Raw genomic sequence first — 21,919 nt, 5'->3', positions numbered from 1 at the left:
TAACAATTTGGTACGTGAGTTTCTAAAGTTTCTTAGGATTTTCTACATGTGTACAGTATACAGGATTAGTGTTGGTCTTCTTAGACAAACACCTGGACTTGTACTGGTCATATACTCAGGGCTACAGTGTTGCCTATGCTTAAATTATTTGTATGCTTTGTAACTCTGACACACGGAAACTAGGTTTCTCAATTACCACATACCCTATAAATATGTTAAAAAGAAACAATACCACAACACAACTGAACTCAGATTATTGAGAGCCTTACATTTAAAACAAAATTAATATACTACATAATACACTGGTTTAAATATAAAGTTTCATTTTTTCTTAAAGTGTATAAAATTTCAAATCAGTATATTAGACATTATTACCACTGAGGTATTTGTGCCTTTATCTAACCAACATCTCTGAAACATATTCCAGTGCTCATGCATGGTCACTAACAGCCGCACACCCAGGGGAGCAGGGCCACTGGCCCTGGCCCTGGACTACAAGGTCTCACTGTGGCTTCCTGCCATCCTGCACGCCACAGGGGTCGGGGAATCAGCAGGGCCAACTGGATGGGTCCTCCTGTGGTTTACAGTGACTTTTCTAGACCATTCTCCAGGTACCTAAGACATTTCCTGCCCTGTGGTCCTGAGCCCAGTCCAGGGCCTGTGCAGGCCTCCTTCCTGGTCCATCCCCCTGAAAGAAGAACACTGTGTATCCCTAAACCTAGACCACATGGGTGGCAACGATATAGCCTTTTGCAGGTGGGAAATGGTACTGAGGGACTTAGAAGCCTGATTCCCTAGAGGCAGAGTACAAAGGCCTTCCTGCTGCAGCTCCAACCAGGAGTGGGCGGGTGACCGACCAGGCAACAGACGAAGGGCCTGCTGTTCAGCCGAGCTTGTACATGGAAGTCTAAGAGCTGAGGAAGCCGATAGTCAAACCTGGGTTTCTAGGCCATTATATACATATATCCCTCAAGGTAGAAGAGAAGAACATACTTAAGGGTTGACCTTATTTTACAATTTCTATACATTTGCCCACCCTCCACAAAACCTTAGGGGCAGGACTGTATATGATTACTATGTTTAACCTCAGGGTAAAACTGTGATGATCAAAATATAATTTCTTATGTAATTGCTAATACAAATTCAATCCAACTGTCAGGAGCTTCACCTGCCACTGTAAACAGGTACTGTGCTTTGTCACCTATGATGATGCCCCTTTTACAGTAAAAGGTGCTGATTTTTGAACCAGCGGCTATTTTATTTCTAAGGATATATAGCAAAATCGCCCTGACGTTTACCATGGTGAGGTGAGTGCTGCCACAGGCCCATCTCACAGGCCACTGGGTTTAGTACTGGTAGCAGGCATGCTCTACGTTTTCCATTTCTTAGTTAGGTGTAGCCACTAATTTAACTATTCTATCACACAGGAAAGAGAGGCTAACCCTAGGCGTAAGGTGATTTTTCGTTCTGCTTTTACTGAACAAGTTCTGACGGATGCATATGATCATAACATTTCCATCTTTAATTCAGTTATCTCTTTGCGTACTTAACATTCATGCCACTGGGCACACAGCAGGAGAGGGGGACTCAGTCTTCTTATTTACTTTCTACTTACATAAAAATTCACATCCTCACCATAATAATAATATCTATGTTTACAGAAAAAAAATGTAAAAAACAGTTGTCAGACTATTGTCTTGCTTATTCTTCATTACTGCTTTGTGAGGTGTATTGTTATTACCTTCGTTTCACAGATGAATTAAGCTGAGGATCATAGAAGATAAGGAACATCCCAAAGTCACACAGCAATTAAGTGGCAAATTCTCTGACTCTGAATCCCATGTTCTTTTCCAGAACATTATACTTCTCAAAAATCTTATCATCTGTGGCAGACAATGGAAATTTAGAAGTACACAACACTGCTTATTTCCTTCCCCAAAACAATAAATACTGCCAGATCATAAGGTGTCTGTGGAGGCTAGAAGATGAGTAAGACAGAGTTCCTGCCACCAAGGAACTTCCGTACTAGTCGGAAGCAGAGACATGCATACGCCAAAGGAAAGAGAACCGGGTAAGTGTCCCGGAGGAGTGCAAGTCACCGTGGATGTTCCAAGAAGGAAGATAAGATTTCCGACTGAAGCAATCAAAAACAACGATGGCTCAGTAGAGAGAGTGGAATATGAGCTCAGCTTCCCAAGATGAATCAAGGTAAATGGAGAGAGATCAAAGTTTCCGTATATATGAAACAGCACATGAGCAAAGGCTTGTAGTCGGGGGCAGAGTAGAGGGCAGGGCAACGGAAGTGCATGTGTGTGTTGTGCCATCTATGTTTCTAATTATATCTGTACTTATATCAAACAGTGCATCTGTATCTATAGCTATATGATCTATCACTATACATATAGGTAGATATCTGTATCTATAGTTTTCGTAACACCTGTTAAATGTGACAGCAGAAAAGAGTGCCAACCTAATAACAACAAAGGGCAGCAGACTTAAAAACTAATCAGCGGTGGGAATGCAGACTGGTGTAGCCAGTATGGAAAATAGTATGCAGTTTCCTCAAAAAATTAAAAATGGAACTGCCATTTGACCTAGTGATCCCATTTCTAGGAATATATCCTATGAATCCTGAAACACCGATCAGAAAGAATATATGCACCTCTATGTTCACAGCAGCACTATTTACAATAGCTAAGCTCTGGAAATAGTCCGCCTGTCCATCAGTAGATGAGTGGATAAAAAACCTGTGGTACATTTACACAATGGAATATTATGCAGCTGTAAAAAAAAAAAAAAAAAAAGAAGGATCTCTTACCCTCTGAGCAACATGGAGGGACCTGGAGAGTATTATACTAACTGAAATAAGCCAGTCAGAGAAAGGCAAGTATCACATGATCTCACTTATATGTTGAATCTAATGAACAAAATAAACTGATGAACAAAATAGATCCAGAGACATGGAAGCAGGGAACAGACTGATGAACCTCAGAGGGAAGGGGGGATGGAAAGAGATAAACCAAACTTATATGTATATATGCATAACCAATGGACAATTGTGTGGTGAAAACAGTGGGGGTAGGAGTGGCAAGGAGGAGGTCAATGGGAGGAAAAGGGAGGAACATCTGTAATACTTTCAACAATAAATATATGGAATATGGAAACTCACATTTCATACATTGATACACTGCCAGCTGACTAAATACCTTTGAGTCAGGAAATCTAATGAGCAAGTATGCAAAGATATATGACAAAGAACATTTACTGTGATAGTGTTTCTAATAAAGAAAATTTGAAAACAGTCCAAATCTTAACCATATGGAATTGTTTACATAAATTAAAGTAGATATATTTCTAAAATGTGGTAGATCTATATGTATCAACAAATTCTCATTATATTGTTACATAAAAAGAGCAAATGATGGACAGTAAGTACAGTGTGCCGGCATCTAAGTAGATAAGATAAAATAACATTTGCATAAAGAGTACAGATGATAAATAAATCATAAACCAAATCATAAACCAAATCATAAACATAATGATAAATAATACTTACCTCTGAATATAGGAGTCAAAAGAAATTGCAAGTTCTATTTAACACTAAAATTGTTTGAATGTCTGCAAAGTATATGCAAATTATTTCTAGTTTATTATTTTAAATTTAATTATCATAAGTTATCATAACTTGTAACACACAATCCTGCTCAAACCCTATTGCATATAAGGGGTCAATTACTCAAATAATCCCAACCTTGTTTAGAATGTCTTCCTTGGCTATGTTTGATACCACCATATAGTACTACAACTGATTTTCATGAGGCCTACATACCTTGATCACAAAGGACATGTTTTTCTGGCCAAAATGTCCCAGACAGCATGAACATGTTTAACAAATCATGCTCTCAATGGAAAACACTCTCACATATAAGGGGGGGAAGGACAGGTAGGCTAGGTTTTCTCCATGACAGAATAATTATTCCATTCACTTTTACGACCATAAAAATGTCAGATTATTTCAAGTAGAACTTCCTACCTTGTAAGGTTATTCTAGGATTTTCTACTTTCTTCATCTCTTTTCTATAAAAAGAAATACTCCCTCAAATAATCTTTCAACAATATTTTAATTAGCCAATTTCTTACACAACTGGAAGCCACTGTTAGGATTTAAGGAATCTCGGGTACGCTTCTAAGCAACCATACACACTTTAGCCTATCTGAAATCCATTACCCAGGATGGACTCTGCCAGGTAATATAAAGGTATTTTCCTGTTCCTCCCTTTATCCAGGGGGAGAATTAAATCTATTTTAGAAAATATACACATCTTGGTACCACTGGTTGCTATGAAAACACTTTCACCACAACCTGTTTCTTTCTATCAAAAATGACAGGCCCACCCCACTCCCCACCAGCACATTTCACTGTGGAGCCTGCAACTTCATATGAAATCTTTCAAATTCAGACCCAGGTTTGCTACTGGATTTAGGTCACAGATTCATCTTGTTTCTGTTATTTCAGGAAAAAAAAAAAGCTTTAAATAATATTATTTGGAAAATACTATTGATTTGTGCATGCACACATCGAAGACTGTCAGTGCTTTGGGGGGATGATAACTCCTGACATCGTAGATTTCAGTGAAGATGGCTTGTCAAGTGGAATGGTAAAAAGCCTAAGCAAAGTAAGTTTCCATTAAAGATAATTATCAAGATTGTAAGTCCCGGGGCTGTTGTTGATTATATATTATAGCAGAAGGAGACTTGCTTGAGCAAATGGTAACTGGCTAACAAGTTGAAGATACAGAGACGTCAAATACAATTAAGTTCAAGTCAAATGAAACAGTATACATGCAGAGTTTACTGTCACCTGATAAAAGTTTTAGAAAAAGGAATACCAACCCATCAACACCATTGAACAAATAATTCCAAGGTAACCTGCCCTTTATAGGGGCCTTCTAATATAGAAATAGCAATGATTTTCATCATCATTAAATTATTAACAGTAGTCCAGCTGGTGTGGCTCAGTGGTTGAGCATCAACCCATGCACAAAGAGGTCACCGGTTCAATTCCTAGTCAGAGCGCACGCTCAGGTTGTGGGTCTGATCCCCAGTGGGGGGCATGCAGGAGATGGTCAGTCGATGTACCCTCTCATCGATGTTTCTCTCTCTCTCCCTCTCCCTTTACAATCAATAAAGAAAAAACATTAACAGTAATCTCATTGAGTCCTCTGTCATAGAGAAGTAGGCAAAATGTCCAAAATAACTAAGCAAAATTTTCCACCATAACATGAACTTCTTTCAAAAACTATTAAAACTTATAATATATTATATAATACTATCAGATCTCACCAGTGGAGTCTGTGACTCATCATATAAATTGAAGTCTCTCAGAAAGAAAATGATTTTTACAACTGTTATAAGCACTTTTGAAAAATATCCCTATTATTTACCTCACTGACAATGAATAATCTCCAGCTGACTATAGGAAGCAAATAATTATTCTGGTTTAACAAATCCATATATACTAAAAGACTACAGTTTGGCTGGTTCTGACCATCCTTTTAAATAATTAAATCATTATGTCATTTTAGAGACGAATAAAGATTTTTTTTTTCTTACAATTGAGAACATAATTATTTTGGGGCCAATGTCGGACATCAGGACAATACTGCCATGTGCCCGACTCTTATGTTTCTCTCCCTAGCTTATGACTCCCAAACCAAGATTTTGCATTGGCTCACTCTCAGTCTGTGTACTGTAAGTAACTGAAGCTTCTGCATCTGCTCCTGCAGGTGAAAAATCAAAGGCAGACAATAACACAATATGTGTGTGATTTAAGGAATGGTTCCGCCACAGACTCTAATTGCTCTCAGGCTCTGAATTGGCAAAACCATAAGACATTCAACAAAAGGTTCTATGCAGGTAAGCCTATAAAACCTAATTATTTCTCACAAAGCAGACCGTTCCACTTAAAATAAAAGAAAGCTATGAGCAATAAAGACCATGCCATTAACAGTTAGTCTTCTGCACACATGATTAGACACAGAGAGATAAAGAAGCCTCTAAATTTAATGACAAATCCCATATTTCTGGTGGGGTTCAATATTCTGCGCTAATTATGTTGAAAGACCTGTGCTTCTTAAAAGTACTTAGACTGCAAAGGATAACACTATCTCCGTGGATTCACTGTTAACACAACATTTAACTTTTACATTAAACCACACTTGAATGTATGAATGTAGGAGTAATTTTTTTTTTTCTTTCTTAAAACAATTTTTAGAAATGGTTTTAAGCTTTTGAAAACTCTACTATTTACTGGTATGTATGTAATTTAGCATTTCATAGAACTTTTAAAAAAGTCTTTAGTGTGAGACAAAGAATCCTATTTGAAGGAGGAATTAAAATGAATTAAAAGGTCCAATAAGAAAAAAAAAAAAAAAAGCCACTGTTAAAAGGGAATTCACACCAGGGAGTCCTATCTTCTGTTCACCAATATATATATATATTTTAAATATTCAAAGTGAATGATGCCAAAGGCAGCAGAATGGAACCACCAGAGTCCAGGAAACAAACACTAATGTAGCATTTCTCCATTAAATAGAATCGCCATGCCTCTTCTAAGCAGAAAAGATTTGTTCTTTCATATAGCTTTGTACTAATTTGGTTCTATAAAGGGCACTTCCCTAGTAACATGCAAATGTAACTCCAGTTAATAAAAATGGAAGTTATCTGCACACCACAGCTGTGCAAAAGACCAAAGTTGAAGTCATTGGTAGTGTTTAATGTATAAGCTATTAAAAAAAAAACTTAAGTAATATAATGCCAAAAAAATTTTAGATTTATAAACCACACAGAGGAAACACTATCTTTGCCATTAGAATGGGACAGTTAGGCAAGATCTCATTTTCTGTTGGACTGTATTTAATTTCTTTTATAGTCTTTGTGAAATAAAAGAGAATCCTATTGGCATTCAAATGATATTGCTTGAAAAGAAAACCACTTTAATTTTATTTCTGAATGTGTGGAATAGGAAAACAAGTTAAAACAGTTTAAAAGCCACAGGGAAACGGAAGAGTCTTTTTCCCCCTAACTGCACAATAGTTAGTGTCTCCATAGAAACCGATGGTGTTGCAGTGAAGTGTCAACAGACCTGGGTTTCTAAAATATATACAAGCATATTTCCAATGACATTGAAAAACACATGTATACATCCTTGACAAAGTACAGAGTGATCATCGCATTTTTGTGGAAGAAGAAAAACAGCTTAAAATCATACAATGGTCTCTTGATAAAACTAAATTCTTTTTTGGTCATCTTGTGCAAAGGCCACATAGATTAACAGGAAAATTCCTTGCATGTTGGAATTGAAAACATCTTTGCAGAATCTTGCTCCTAACAAGTTATTAATTATAATTACATGTGTTTATTTTGCCTTCCTAACTAACAGATACAGAGATGGCTGGGGCCTTGGCTAACCAGTTCATGACTATTTGCCTGGTCTGGAACTTAGCAAGGCATACAAATTCTTACTCTGAAGTGACCTCTTCTCAGCCTATGCCCTCACCCCTACTTTTACCCCAACTCCTGATCACAACATTTAAAAATACTTCTTAAACTCTGACCTTCTGTAAGCAAATGTTTTCCTACCGTGAAACAGAGCCAGGATGGGAGAAATGACATACCAGTGGTCTAAGAGCTGCATGTATCCCCACTGTCTCCTCTCTGTCACCAACTAGCTGTGCTACTTCGAGCAGCTCTCTCATCTCCTCTGACTTCAGTTACTCCTATGCAACACGCTTGTATCACTAAAGATACTCTACTTCTATTATTTGAAAAGGACAGAATGTCTCAGGGTTGTGTCTGAATCACTGTGCTCTCATTTAAAGCTCGGAATTCTGTATTCTAGGGCTAAAAAGACAGATTAACAACCATGCATTCATTTCCTATTAAGAAATCACCACAAATTTTAATGGCTTAAAATGCCACAAACAGATTTCTGACAGTGCCAGAGGTCCGAGTCCGGAATCAGTTTCCCTGGGCCGAATTAAGGGTCAGCAGGGCTGCCTTCTTTCTGGAGACTATGGGAAAGGAGGGTTTCTGTGGCCCCTCCAGCGCTGAGAGGCTGCCCCTGTTCCCTGGCTCACGGCTGCATCACAGCCTCTGCTTCCTGGTCACAGTTCCTCCAACTCCAACTCTCCTGCCTCCCTTTCAGAGAACCCGTGTGATCACTTAGATCCACCAGGTAATCCAGCACAATCTCCCCACCTCAAGACACTTACTTTAATCACATCTGCAAAGTCTCCTTTACCGTAGAAAGTAACATATTCACAGATGTCTTGGGGACCATTATTCTGCCCATATGCTTCAAAAGAACATTAGTGGGATTTTCTGGCACCTTTGTGAGGTCTGGATTTTAAGATTTCTATTAGCCACTCCCAAGCACCAGTGTTCACACTCTACTCTGGCTGCTCCGAAATGGGCTTGCCCTGCCCTATGTCAGTTATTGTTTTTGTAGAAAAATCTTTTGTATGCAAAAAATACGTGACAGAAATCTTTGGAGACTAGGTAACATGCAGGTAATAGCTAGACACCAAATACACAAATGCAGGATTCTGCCTATAGGTTATGCATCAGAGAAGACAAAACAGGCATTTCATTATATACAGATGCTACAAAAACAGGACAGAAGTTGTGCATTCAACGCAAGAAACTCATTATGAAAACACACATCGACTACCGTTTCGCTTTCCTCACACAGTCTCAATGATGGTGGAATTTATTTGTTTCTACCGTAGAGTACAAAGTAAATTACAGAAATCAGAGGTCTGTGTATATCTTTTCTCACCTTGAGAAAGTCACCAAGTAGTGTTCACATCTATAATAAGGCACTTTTCTGTAAAGTTTAATTAAAATGAACTAATCTGGCTCTTTTCATTGCTTTTAAAATTATCTTGGATTTTTCCAAGAAACGGGACATCATAAAAAGTAAGAAAATATAGCACTTCTGCAATAGTGATTAACATGAGTACATTTACAAGAATTTTTGTAGATATACAATTAACAATAATATTTTAGTATATTTCCCAAGAGCCCGTGGTTTAGGGCATTTAGGGAATATATTCCATTTTGCTGATTTACTCCATTGCCCATATCTTACCCACTTATTTCCCAAAAGATGAATAATTAGATATGCAGAATTTTATTCTTCGAATGGGAAAAATGTAAATTTGTTCAGTTTGGTAGGTGAATTAGCTCTTTTTGCCACAAAGGTCCACTTAATAAATTATGCTTCAGTGCACTAAATAGTACCTCTGTGACCTGCAAAATTCTTTTTTTCTTTTTCTTTTTGTATCATCTTCTAACCTTCCAATGGTGGGCAATTTTCTCCCCACGGCTGAAAGAGGAGAGCTCATTATTATTTGTGAGGCACTTTACAGTGTCTCTATTAACCAGTCCTCAAAAAATTACCTGCTGCTACTCTGATACCTTTCTACATTACTCTTCTCCAAAAACCTTAGGACATAAAATACTCTCTAACATATTATGAATTCTCATTTTGCAGAATGAAAACCAAGAAGTCAAAGCCACAAAGGCTCCATGGTGACAGAGGACTGGAGACAAGGACTTGGCTCCATGACTTTAAACCTCCCATTCCGTAGCTTAGCTCACTGAGATAGGAAGTTATATTTACATTCATTGCAAGAGCAACATATTTCAAGTAATCCATGAGAAAGCAGAACAGTTTTTACTGCTACTCTGAAAAAATCAGGCCATCTGGCTGCCCCCATGACACATTTGAATAAGAATATCAGTTTAAAATTTTAGGTCAAAGCAAACCAAGAGAAAATAGCTTGATAAGAGTAAGCTAACATATTCAATGTCAGGTTGATTTTGAATTTGCCCTAAAATTTATAGATGTAAATTTTTTAACAGAATTGGAGACATTTAGATTGGATTCTTTTATCTTTTGTTCATGCTTGGTAAATCATCATGAAATTTGGGCTATGAAATGGTAAAATAGGTAAGGTAGATAGAATGCAGATTAAAATTAAGATGGAGATATCTACTTTTTAAATTGCCCTTTTCTCTTTGAAACATTTTTTTATATTTAGAAAAATAAAAAACAAAGTATATTACAAAAATTAATAATCGAGTTACTGCAAAAATTAATAATCAAATTACTGTACATGTGAATACCTATACAGGTGCAGTTATATCATACACAGATTACCATTATGTTTCAAATTACAGTTATACAGATGTCTGTGTTAAGGTAAGGCTTTGTAAGGTGTGTTTTTTAAATGAGATATCACACACTTTTAAGATCATGTTCTGTTTTGGGGAGAAAATGTTTTTTTTTGTGTCCAAATCATTATAAGTTTGATTACAACTATAAATGCAAGTAAAAATTCCAGAAGGGTGCATATAAAACCAAAAATCAAAACAGATATGTTACAGATTATGATACTGAGGGGACAAGGGTTTTTAAAATCATCTAATATTATTAACACAAATACAAGAAAATTCAGATTGATTTTAGATTAATCCCCTTCAATTGATTATAAGAACCACTGTGACAAGTGACACAATAGTTCATACTATTATTAAACTAAGTATACATAGGACAGCTGCAATAATTCTATCATCCCACTCAAACATATATTTGTCAGGCTCACTGTATAATTAATTCATTGAAAATTGTTATTTAGAACTATACTAAAGAGACATTTCCCTTAATTTTGTCATTTTTACATAATAGGACAATGAATAAATGATTGGCTACTGCATATGGGTATGGCTGAATACATTAGTAATCTATAAATTGTTTTTGCCATGAGTAAGGGGTAAAGGGTCCTAATTTTTGTTTTTAACAATTCAGTGTTTTCAAATTGCACAATGTCCAACATTTCCCCCTATTTCATCACTGACATTCTCCTAACTCCATAGAGGCAAATAATACCAAGAGAGGAAAAAGTGAAGTCTTTTTGAAACTAATCATTTATTTATTTGGGAAAGCTTATTTTGTGTATATGAGGACAATAGAATCAGAATTTCAGATTTTTTCCCCCATAATACAGAAAAAAATTAACTGGCATAAATCTTTTTTCTTTTATTTTGAGGACATATTTCTTATGCATGTTCCACAGGGCATGACATAAAATAAAGTGTATACTGAGAACTGAATAAATATGGTGGCCAATTGAATCTGAGAAGCAATTACCATTTTTAAGCATTTCTCCATCAGTGGGTGAAACCTTATACATCAAAAGGGAATATGGTTGTTATCCCATAATAAAAGTGCATGAATCTGTTAGGTGAGCAGTGTCTATTTAATTGAATGGTTTGGGAGGTCTCTTATTTCTCACCAGTGGAAGATTAAGAGTTTGAAAGAACACCAGAGCCCTGATTTTGTTTTACTTGCATCAAGGAAAAAAAAAAAAATCTTCCATTTGATAATTCAGTAATGCAGTGTGATGATTTTCTCTCCTGGATTTCCTTTTCTTGGGGAAAAAACAAAACATCATTATCATCAAGCAGCATTTACTGAGTGTCTAGTAGTTCAGAATGGACTACGAAGCTCCACAAATCAGCAATCTTCTGAAACAAAGCCATGTTTCTCCTAAGGATGTATGGACCCGATAAACTTCAACATGAGAAAGGAGGTAGTTTTTATCTTGAAAATAAAGCCTATTGAAAGAATTTTTCTCACTTTTAATGCTTATCTTAGTGCTTAGATCACTGGTTTCATTCAGTGAACTGGAGCACACATTTATAAAATGGCCCCAGTAATCTGAAAAAAAAAAAAAATGAATGTACCACTAAAAGGTGAGTAATTTCCTCTCCAATCACAGAGAGAATCCAACCTACAAAAGAGAATGGCCGTGAAAATTTTACGGAAACTCTCTCTCTCCATGTCTCTGTAACAAATAATATAGACATTTGCAGGTTGATCTCTTAATCTTATTTTTAAAAATTATAAACTCAGACAGCAGAAGATAAAAATGGCCACTAATGCATTTGTAATTGTCTCTATTATCATTAACCTATATCAAAACACTGTATTTTAAATATTTGGCATGCATTATTTATTTAATTCTCACAAAAGATCTTATAAGATAAGCACTATCACTTCATGTCCTTTTTAAACAGATGAAGAAATTATGGCTTAGAAAGGTAAAATAACTGGTTTGAGGACATGTAGACCTGAAAAAATAGACACCCCCCCCCCCCCACACACACACACACACACTCACACAACACACCTGAGCCCTGCTCTGGCCCACTCCCAAACCTGTGCTTCCAACGTAGTGCCATGTTAACTCTCATCAGGTTTCTCTAGGTATCTATGAAACTTTATTATAACTAAAATATATATCTATATGTTAGTAAATAGGAGAAAGCCAAAAAGCTGGAGAGAAATATTTAACTTTCCCCAGGATCAAAACTAATATGATGATATTATTTTTTACTATATTTTGTGAAGTATATGAAAAGAGGAGCATTGGAAATTAGATCCAGGTATGCATTTTGGCTAACTCGGTGGCTCCAGCAGACCATCCATTTTCAGGAGAAACTAATCTTTTTCCTTCACAAAATACTTATTGTTATCTGATCAAAATACTTCTATCGAACACGTGACTCTGTTCAGGTGTTTGCCCCATAGTGCCCGCAGAACGATTGTAGGTGAATAAAGACTACAACGTAATCCTAGAAGTGTGACTAGTTTACAGAAATTCATAATTTTTTGTATGTAGGGCAACATTTCTTTCTAGCTAAAAGTCATAAAACTAACAAGGAAACGAGTCTGTCTGGTGTTCTTTCCATTGTCACCGGGCCTCGTTCTTCATAGGAAAAGAAAGAGAAGGAAAGAAACGAACTAGCAAGTGGAATGACAGGGGTTTTGCCCCGCCCTTTCTTTCACATTCCAGGGGCCTCAGGGTCTTCCCTCCTTCCAGGTAGTTGTCATAGGAATTTTCACCTGATTTCAGAATAACTCTTTTCTTGGATCACAGGTGATTGGTTCTGCAGAGAGTGAAACACCTGAATTGCCAGGGTCACTCAAAGTCCCTTCCTTAGCTTTAAAAAATGAAAGATAGAAAAGAAAGTCTTGGAAGATAAAATATCCATTTCTTCACTATACCATAGAAAAAGAATTCTCGGGCAGGTACTGAAGTCCAGAAGCAAAGCCAGGCAGAAAAAGAAGATCAGGAGAGAATGTTGTCAGGATTTAAACCTTCGGCTGTGGCTCTTTCGGAGGGCCAGGTGCTTCTTGTCCCACACCACTGTTCCATCGTTCAATCTCTTCTTGAAACATCTCATCTAATAGATCTCTATTTTTTTTATCAAGTTATCTGGAGCTAGTTTCTCCACTGGCAGCATAAAGGATCACAAATAAATGACTACTACATATGGAGTATCTTACTATAGGCTGGGCACTGTGCCAAATCCTTCATATACTTGCTCTCCAATAGTCACAGACACCCTGTGATAAAGGAATTGCTCTCTGCATTGTACATCAGAGAGACTGGGTATGTGTGAGAGATTAAATTGCCCAAGATTGTACTCAGGAAGTGATGAAGACAAGGTTGGATTCCGCTGAAGACACCCTTCCTGCAATACCGGCTTGGAGAAAATCTACCAACAGGTATCAGATTAAAAAAATCAAAATCAAACCTTTTAGAGGTATCATAGTAGTGGAAATGGTGTTGGAAAATAACAGGATCCAAAGATTCAAATATAAGGCTCCCTTTTGCAACTAAAACTTTTATCAGTAACTTAGAACGATAAATGGGTAGTGTTAAATTCCAAGTAGGAATGTATCCCTATGGGTGGCACTATTTTTGAGGATTTTGTGGGTCTGGGAACCTAACCACCATTTCCTATGTAAAAATGTATTTTGCCCTGGCCAGTTTTGTTCAGCGGTCAGAGCGTCGGCTCTTGGACCAGTGAGTTGCGGGTTCGATTCTGGTCAAGGGCATGTAACTTGGTTGTGGTTTTGTCCCTGGCCCTGGTCCAGGTCGTGCAGGAGGCAACCAGTCGATGTGTCTCTCTCACGTCGATATTTCTCTCTCTTCCCCTCCCCCTCTCTCCCTACTTCCCATTCTATCTGAAGATAAATGGAAAACTATCCTCAGATGAGGATTAAAAAAAAAATCTGTATTTTTTATTTCCAAGCTATTGACTAACAAGTGGATATCAGAACACAACTCCTTTGAAACTTGGGGACTGACTGTATTATTAATGTTCAGCTTGATGGAATATTTAAAATGACAGAGCCACATTTTCAAAGTATTTCTAGGTACTAAAGGTAGATAATCTCTAATTTCCTGAAAAAATAATTTTCCTTAAAATACATTTTTGGGGGCTACTTTATTCTATACAATGTATAACTTTAAAAAGACTAATTGAGTTTTTGATTACATAAAGGCTTCTATAAACTAAAAGTCTCTGGAAAAGTCTCAAATAGAAAAGCCAAAAGTCTCAATACTATTACTAAAATAGCAAAGACAAATAAAGATAAATGTAGAACTTATTAGTACATTCTGGAAAATCTGGAAGCTTCAACATCTCAGTTGTCTGGCTGTACTTCAGTGGAGGGCTGGCAGCGGAATATATGTCTATTTTCCCACTTTGGAATCATTTACTGTTAATATTCGTTGGAGAAGTGGCTGCGTGTGTGCCGTGGATCTATCAGGTAAGGAAGAGTGTCGGTGGTGCCTATGTGACAATGGTGGGTTTTGACTCCTCATACCGGAAACTATGCATGGAAACTGCATGTCTTATTTACCCAACCATGTGCTCTGGCAGACAGACAGAACCTTGTGCAATTATTTTATGCTTCTTTTTGTAGTATAAGACAATATTATAGCAAAATCTGTCCTGTTGAGTGAATTCATACCTTGATCTGGTTGAACCCCTCTGTAATGCACTCATCAATGTGACCCAGTGAACCCCACACACTAAATGGGACCTTGTCGTTTTTGTTCACAAGCTTCCAGCACTTCACTCGGTCCTGAAGTGTCTAAACCATGTTCAGGATACAAGGTTTTATTTTGTGGTTCATCTTGTCCTATCCTATCCTACTCTGGCCACAATGAATCACTGACGTAAACATACAGAAGAATAAATATAATTGACGATTGATCTTATTTAACGCAGAGCACTAAGTAAATACCCACTCGGTTTCGCAGCACTGCCAATCAGCAGCGACCGAAGTGTGTCCCATGAAAGTAACTAACAGGGTGGCTCAATCTCGCAGCATTATCTGTTCATATTTTGGGATTCTGTTCCCTCAGGAATCTCCTCATGATTTCCAAGGACAGTTTTCTTCCTATTATTTTCCCATGTCTTCCCATTATTGATAGTGTTGTCCTTAAAGTATGTTTGCCTATACTTTCTCTACAAATTTCATTCTGCATCATGAATTAAACTCAAGAAAACTCTTTTTAGATGAATTTACTTCATTTATTTTGTTCTTCTGAACCACATCTTCCTGTGTCTTTTTGTTCATTATTTTCTATGACATCTTCTTCCCCTAAACTTTATCTGTGATTCTGTCCCATAGACAGTATTAGCAAGAAAACAATTTTCTAATTCATGCTACTAAATTCAGGGGAGTAAAGATTAATATGAATGAAAGTTTTAATAAAACACAAACATAACCAGCTTGTCAAAGTGATGAAAATAAGAGAAATTCTCTTCAATGAGTATATAATTTAATTTATTAATACCACATCAATAGTTTAAGTAACTTCTTTATGTTTTGTTTGAAGTATTGGCAAAGTTTTAACTTATAGTTTAGAATCTCCACTAAATATTATTATGTCGTGTGTTTTTTTTTTTTTTTTGTATTAAAAGTTTTTAAAGTTGACACTATTGCAGATGCCCCCCATTTCCTCCTGCCTTTAACCCCCTCTACCCATCCCAGCCTCCCATCCCTAGGCCTTCACCACTGCTGTCTGTGTCCATGGGGTATGCATGTATGTTCTTTAGCTAATCCCTTCACCTTCTTTATCCAGTCACCCGTACCCCCGCCCCTCTGGCACATGCCAGTCCTTTCCATGTATCCGTGCTTCTGGTTCCATTTTGTTCTTCAGTTTATTTTTGATAAGACTTCACATATTAGTGAGATCATATGGTATTTATCCTTCTTTGACTAGTTTATTTAGCTTACCATAATACTCTTTAGGTCCATCCATGCTGTTGCAAAGGGTAAGAGTTCTTTCCTTTTTATAGCTGCATAGTATTCCATTGCATAAATGTACCATAACTGTTTTATCTACTCATCTGCTGATGGGCACTGGGATGTTTCCAGATCTTAGCAATTGTAAATAACACTGCTGTGAACATAGGACTGATTATATTCTTTCTGATCAGTGTTTTGGGATTCTTAGGATATATTCCCAGAAGTGGGATCGCTGGGTCAAAAGGCAGTAGCATTTTTAATATTTTAAGGAAACTCTATACTGTTTTCCACAGTGGCTGCACCAGTCTGCATTCCCACCAGCAGTGTGGTAGGGTTCCCTTTTCTCCACACCCTCGTCAGCACTTGCTGTTTTCTGGTAAACCCTTTTACATACGTCAGAGGGCTCAATCTAACATCCTGCCATCTGAAATTGGGCTGCAGATGTTTGTTTTGCTGGCCACATTATAAAATGTAATTTGGATATGAATACTCTCTGCACTTTCCCATACACTCCCTTGTTTTACTTGTTTTCCACCCTGACAAGTTACATATTTATGCTACCCACCTTGCCATAAGGGAGTTTGCAACAATGGCTCTTGTTCTCTAGCACCGGTAGGTGCATTTAATTTCAGTTCCTCCTCGAATTTCATAATTAAAACCTACTCCCAGTCCTGATAGGACTGACTTTACAGATGGCCCACTGGTCATCCAAATAACTACCTCCCATGGTGCAACAATCGCAGCCTTCATCTCATCCTGCTTCCAGCGAAATCCCTGGCTCCGTCCATTTACTATAAAATTACCTTACACAGATTCCCTAGCCAGCTTCTCATAACTCTAGTTCTTACCCTCGCAGTGTATTTCGAGGAAATCATTTAACAAAACTCTCCGGGCCACAAATGTGTACCGCGTGAAACAGCAAGTATTCTTAATTTGATTGCGCCGTCCCACTGGTGGGAAGACACTTCTGTAAGTGGCTCTTTCTGAAATCAGGCACATACTATTGACTACACCACAGCTGTTAACAGGGAGGTGACCCCTCCTTATTTCCATCAGCGTTATTTCTAATGTATTTAACCCTGTTCACTGAGCCATCTTCACAGGTTCGAGGTAACGCAGCTAACGATTTCTGAGTTCTGGGGAAAAAGCAAGCTTTTTAAGGATAAGGTGTTATCTTTTCAGTTCATATAAAATTCAAGCAGGTCACCTTTGCCTTTGGGGCACTATAGCTTTCTGTGCATTTCTAAACCTCAGCTATTGAGCACATTTCTAAAATATTCAATGTAAACATTAAACTAATATGTTACCAAGGATTTTTGACACCCACTGTAGATATTCGAAATGTCTAGTCTTACCACCGTAATGAAGATATTGTGGCTGGAAAAAGTCCTATTTTGAATTTATACAGTATTTTATATTCTCAAAGACATACTTGATCACTTGTTTTATTATACAGCAGTCACATGGTATTTTGGAGGCTATATAGATATTTATCAGTTAATCCTTACATCACAAATGTGAGTATATCATGGCTCTTTAAAAAAAACAATTTACGTAAAAATGGATTTATACCATGCACAGAGAAGTGGTCGCTGTTAAACAAGATTTATAGCTTAAGTAAATGATGTAATGATATCTACCATGTTAATAGCAAAACAATCTCTGTCTTTAATACTGTCTTAACAAAATGCTGATTTCAAATGAAAATTTCCTATCTTCAGCAATTAAATATAAAGTAAATCCTAACAATGCCAGATTTTCACATAATAAGCAATACACTAAATTTTATTTACTGATATTGCTACCATAAAAATAAATGTTCTACTAAATTCTGATATAGTAAATCCACAGTTTACAAGGTATCATATGTACTTAAAAGTATCAAAATTAATTTTGTATTCAGTTATGAGAAGTTGCATTGCATTTGACAATCTTGGCTTTCACTTGATTAAAGTCCATCCATGAATGGGAATTTAATTCATATTTCAGTAACCAGCCAGAAAACAATAACTCTTTCAAAAATCTTCAATAGTAAAAATATTTCACCTGCAGGAAATAATTGTTGTTGTTACTTCATTTTGTTTGGATTTTGAGGGCAGACCAATATCATTCAGACCCACGTACAAGGAAGCAAGCATATGATCAAGCTAGATAACACCACTGAGGGTCAAAATGCCATATAAATCATGGGTACTGATTTCATACTTTATTCCAACACAGGCTTGGGAGAGGACTCTAAGGTCTCTTTTAACCTTTGAACTTTAATTGTTTCTACGTTGATACTTGGGTAATAGGTTCTCCCACTTCAAGTTAAAGATATGAATTAAACACCCACAAACCTAGATCAATGCTGGGTGGAACATACAAGAACATACTACCCAACCCCCGCTGCAGAGACCAGATCTTCCATAGGATGTACACAAGACCTTCTGGACTACTGAATAAGGCCATATAATAAGACAAATAATATCTTAAGGAGTAGTTAGAAATTAAAAATGAAGAATTAAAAAGGATGCTAACTTTTTCACGAAAGCAGTACATGTAGAGGGTATAGAAAGAGAGGAAGAACGAGAGAGAGGACAGGGAGACAGAGACGCAGAGAGATCACGGACTACAATAATCAGAAAAGCTTCAGAGATGAAGGCACTTGAACTAATCCTTGAAGGAAAATGGGCTAAAAAGAGGTAGGAAGAAAGGAAAAGAAATCTTCCAGATGGGAAAACAGCATGAGCAAAGGACAGGAGTAGGAGTATTCCCTAAATGTTATTTCAAGTTCCCCTTCTCAGAGGCCAACAATGGCTCCCAATTATCCCTTGAATGTAATTAAGACTTCTAAGCACAGGCTTCAAAGCATCCACATCCCCATCCCCTAGATTCTCCAGCTAATACTTTAGTCAGGCATATCAACTGAACATACTTGACACAGAACTTGTGTTCACCCTTCTCCAACTTCTGCGATTTCTACAGCTTCCCCTGAGGCACTTCCCCTAAGCCACCAGATCTGTTCGGCCCCTACTTCCAAACGGTTTCATCTCAAGCCTTCCTGCCTCTGGCTCTCTTCACTAACCCCACATGGCTCTGATCGGCTTGTACACAAAATTAGTCCCATACCTATATCTGCACTTCGCTGTGCTTTTATTCTTGCATGCATTCAACGTTGCTGTAAACAGAAGCAGAGATTATGTCCTTCATTAACTAAATTAGATTACAAAGTCCTTGAACCATTTATGTACTAGGAATTACCATGGAATATAGGACCACGGGCCTTCATTACATATGCATGTATTCACTCACCGGATATTTACTGATTACTGTGAGCAAAGCCATAAATTTACAGTATGCAGTATTCAGACGACAAAAAGGTTTCAGTTCAAGGGGAAACCAAACAATAATTCAGGCATATATGAAAAAAAAAAAAAGCCATAAAAAGTAATATCAAGAGCTGAGAGCTTATTTCTAGATGTGGTTAATCGGGGTTGAATTTATGAATAAAGAGGCATCTGGGTTGGGAAAAAATATTATAAATCCTGGAAGAGAGAAAAGATGAAATTTTGGGAATGACAAAAGCATCAAGGCATGGCATCTGTAGGTCACGATGGGGCTGGTGAGCAGTCTAGTTTAATTGCAGCAGAGGCCTTGTGAATATTTTATGACACAGTATTTCATAAAAGCCAGTCTGACTTGGTTTTTCACTGTTTAAGTGTCGCCTGTAAAATGGGTTCACTGGGTTCTGAAGCTCCGCCTCCACTCCTGACTCTGCCAGTGACGGAATGATTACTACTTGGAGTATTCTAAGTCTCAGTTTCTTCAAATGTCACCAAAAAAACAGAACTACCCAATGCCTTCAAACCTCACATATTCTTGTCTTTAACATTCCGTTGACCTATTTTGTAACACTAATTCCAACTTACTTTATTTGTATTTACTTGTGTGGTACTATTCTCTACAGACAGAATGAGAGTAGGGATCATGTCTGCCGTCTCCACCACTGTATTCCAAATGCCTGGTTTACTAAGGATAGATTTGTTAAATTATCGAAGTTCTTTTCTAATGTGCATTTTTTAGACCACTTTTTTTTGTTTTTGCTTTTTTTATCCTCACCTGAGTATATTTTTGCATTTATCTTCAGATAGAGCGGGAGGGAGAGAGGGGGGAACAGAGAGAGAAACATCAATGTGAGACACATAGACTGGTTGTCACCCAAACACTACCCTAGCCGGAGCCAGGGACAAACAGCAACCAAGGTACATGCCCTTAGTGGGAACCGAACCCAGTCCACAGGCTGATGCTCTGACCATTGAGCAAAACCGACCAGGGAGAGAACATGTTTTTTTAATGTAGATCTCCCGAGGCACCTAATTGAGTGGGGCAAGGTAAAATGGGAGAATTAGGTAACAGAGGGACTGTAAAAAAGAAAACAAAGATAAAATTAAGCTTTTGCTAATCAAACTAGGATTTTGCAGCACACCCCAGCCTTGCAAAGCAGGCCATTGTCTTGAGAAGTAATTGTCAAAATTATGTTGGCTCCTCCTTTAGGATAATGAGGGTCAGACTTGGCAGGGCCAATGGGGTTAAATCCTGCTCTCTATTCTGTCCCAGAAACTACTGGGAAGGTGGGAAGGAAGTAGAAGAGTCATTCCAGCAGATGTGTGCCTCAACTTTCCCAGATTCATTCAAGAGATAGGAAAGGGTACCATGTGAATGGGAGTAATGTTAAGAGCAGATTAGGGCTTTTACAACTATAAGCTCCACCATTACTCTAGTCTCTATAAGGAAGTTGCCTCATAGGCTACCCCATACTGTTCAAAACACAGCTAAATCTCATAACCTTGGAGAAGAAATAGTCAGAGAGGCTCTTGCTTGGCTTGGCTTTTTCTGTGTTGCAAGCATCATTCCACATGGCCAAAACAGTGACATGAGAAGCAGCAGGCCTGCTATCTGGTCCAACAAGGTAATACAGAGGAATCCAAAGCTGAAAGTGAATCAGGGCAGAAATCGGGGTCTTTCTTGAGGCCAAATGGGATCAAGGCCATCAGTCAGAACAGGATATAAATTGTCTGAGCTACAGCTGTCAATCATGGAAAATCAGTACACCCAAGCAGAAGGAGCAGGGAATAAATGAGACAACAGGATGCTGAAATGGAGAAACTCAACTTGTAGCTGTCTCATTCATAACACCTTCCCAAATATTCCCTCTGACATCATTTTAGGGAGAGAAGAGGCAGTAACAAGAGTTTATTTCAGAAATTAGCAATTTTTTTCATGAGATTTTGAGGACTAATTTTGAGTGCTGACAGTAAAGGCTGTCTAAAACTGATTGAATGCTTAATTTTATTTTTTAATCCTCACCCGAGGATATTTTTCTATTTATCTTCAGATAGAGTGGGAGGGAGAGAGGGAGAGAAAGGGAGAGAGCGAGAGACACATCAACGTGAGAGGGACACATCAATTGGTTGCCTCCCACACCAGGGATGAACCACAATCAAGGTACATGCCCTTGGTCAGAATCGAACCCAAGACTCATTGGTCCACGGGCTGATGCTCTACTGCTGAGCCAAACCGGCCAGGGCTGGATGCTTAATTTTTAACCAGTAGAGGAAAGCAATTAGTTTTCCTACACATCCAGTTAGAGTAAGAGTGATTTCATGTGACTAGTCTACAATATCTTTAATAACATAGTGTCGGGCATATGTTTAGTGTTCAATAAATGACATAACTTTAATGACTAAAATAATTGAA

At 37.6% G+C, this 21,919-nt stretch overlaps 1 protein-coding gene across 7 annotated transcripts in view; it reads right to left on the bottom strand.

Annotated features, from left to right (window-relative positions):
- NLGN1 (neuroligin 1) overlaps window positions 1-21,919 on the bottom strand; it is a 713,990-nt gene that overhangs the window by 577,983 nt on the left and 114,088 nt on the right. The window lies entirely within an intron of this gene.

This window comes from Molossus molossus, unplaced genomic scaffold (genome assembly GCF_014108415.1).
Source record: "Molossus molossus isolate mMolMol1 unplaced genomic scaffold, mMolMol1.p scaffold_m16_p_5, whole genome shotgun sequence".
NCBI lineage: Eukaryota > Metazoa > Chordata > Mammalia > Chiroptera > Molossidae > Molossus > Molossus molossus.
Note: the sequence above shows the minus strand (reverse complement) of the source record. Positions and strands in the feature narration are given on the sequence as shown.